Below are 2,397 nucleotides of genomic sequence, written 5' to 3' on the forward strand. Positions count from 1 at the left end.
GCCCACAAACAGGTCCCTAGCCCAACCCAAACCAGGTCTGATCAGACCAGATGAGACTCAAGTCAGACTAACCTAAATTTCTGACTCAGATCCAAACCATAACCCAAACCCATTCACTCAAATCCAGATCAAACCAAATACAAGGATTAGGTGGAACCGGTTCATAATCTAAACCGGTTCATGGTCTGATCCCCACTTGAGGCACGGATCTCAAAGCCAGGAAAAACCCAGGCCGAATGAAGAAGAAGAAGAAGAAAGAGAAGAAGAAGGAAGAGAAGAAGAAGAAGAAGAAGAAGAGGGAAAGGAAGAAAAAAGGGGGGGGGGGGGGGGTGGCGGCCGGTGGTTCCGGTCGGCCCTCGGCGGTCGACCGTGGCCCTCGGCGGCGGCGCTCGGCCAGCCGCCGTCGGCCATCCCCCTTCACAGGCGGCGCCGGATGAGAAGAGGAAGAGGAAAAGAAGAAAAAGAGGAAGGAGGGAGGTCGGGGCTGCAAAACTCGTCCCCCCTGTTCGCCCACCTCCGGCCGAACTCATTTCGGCCGGATTGACCCCGGCCGGCCACCGTCGGCCGGCTGCATCTCACAAATCTTCCCCGAAACAGGGGAAGTGCAAGCGGTAACATCACTCAATCCTCCCCCCCTTAAATCAAAAAAAGAAACAAATAGATGATTGTCTTCCTCACCTCCGGTCGTCGACGATGAACCCCGACGGCGTTGGCGGCTCCGGTAACGACTACGGCTCCGACGATTTTGACAAAGAGGGAAAACGAAGAGGAAGGGATGGGAAAGGGATGGGGCTCGGATGAGGCTCTCAGAGGAGAGAAAGAGGGAGAGAGAGAGGGAGAGGGAGAGGGAAGAGGGAAGAGGGGGGTGGGGCGGAGATCCCGCTGGCCGTTCGGCCGGCGTGGTCTTCGTGGGGAGACCATGAAGAGCTAACTGAAGTCGGCATCCATTGCCGACTTCAGTTACTTTGGGCCCAGTAACAGGCCCAAATTCAGATCTTTACAGGTCAATAATACATCATCCACAAAATTGACAGAACCATTAAAAGTTCCAGAACTCCCATTTAACAGAGAAAAATAATAAGACCAACATAGCTTAGTTTAAATTGAAAGTAAATAACGGTACCCAAGGTTCACATCTTGACAACAAATGAATTGAAGTTGTAACCCTACTAGTAGCCATAATACTACTAGTAGCGCGACCAACTAATCAGAGGTAGTACAGCAACACTTGTGCACAACTATATGGACGTTACTCAACCCGTCCACTACAGACTTATAATTCCACCAAGGATTTTCTACCTGGATTCTAAATGTACCATATAACCATTATTTGTGCGAGAACCAAATCGAGACACCTGAGAGAATGCATGGTCGCACGAATACACATCAGATGATGAACTAAAATTAGAGAGACATCACTACTTGATGATACAAGCTCAAATTGCACCTGGCACACCTCATGCATGGATAATTCCACCTGTTAAATCTTGCAAAATGCTAGTACATTTTAACATATGAATGGTATGCCAAGAAAAGCATTAGCCAACACCTCATACACTGCAGAGCAAGTTTCCTCCATTATACAAAGGAAAAAATGACAAGATTTGATGTTAGCAATGATGATCAGCATTTCAAGATCATTCCAACTGAATAGACTGGTGCCATTGATACTGAAAAAGTTTAGCCAATTTACTTGCATAGAAAAAAACTAGTTCAGTAAAGTTAACCTAAGCAAATTGCAGCCATTGGTGTTCATTCATATGCTCAAATATAATGGAGCAGCCAAAGTTAACCTGAGACTACAGCAGTCGATGATGCAGAATCATGATAATAAAATCTATTAGTAACCCAGAAGTGCTGAAAAAAGTCTAGACAGTAGGCACGATCTTGTCGATCCTAATCCATCTTCTCCGCAGAGAAAAAATTTAGTAGGTGGCTTATCGTTTACAGCACATATTGATGTCTCTAATATCAAATGTTGCTCATCTCCATTACAAAGGAGGCACTAACCTAGTTTGAGCTGCTCCGATCTTGGTAAAACATATTTTTGCCATAGTTGGTGTGATTCTCGAGGACGAAGCTCGATCAAGGCTTATACCAAAGAAGAGGAGAAGGAGCGTGTTGAGGAAGGAGGAGAAGGAGGAGAACAAGCGAGACGGAGGGAGAGAATGGAGTAGGAGAAACTACCTCGGGACGCCGGAGAGGAGGTAGGCCTTCTGGAACGTGGCCGTTGGCGTCAAGGAAGTCCGATTCGTGGCTTTCAGCCGCCGAAGAGGAGGGATATGGGGGCAGCGCCGGAGACGAAGGCAAGGGCAGCGCCGGAGAGAAAAATAAGGGGTATCGGGAGTAGCTAGGGCAAGAATGCGGGCTTGGGGTCGGGCGCTGTGTTTTAAGGGG

This window comes from Phoenix dactylifera, chromosome 3, assembly GCF_051530095.1.
Source record: "Phoenix dactylifera cultivar Ajwa chromosome 3, Ajwa_hap1_PhDact_Kaust_v1.1, whole genome shotgun sequence".
Lineage (NCBI taxonomy): Eukaryota > Viridiplantae > Streptophyta > Magnoliopsida > Arecales > Arecaceae > Phoenix > Phoenix dactylifera.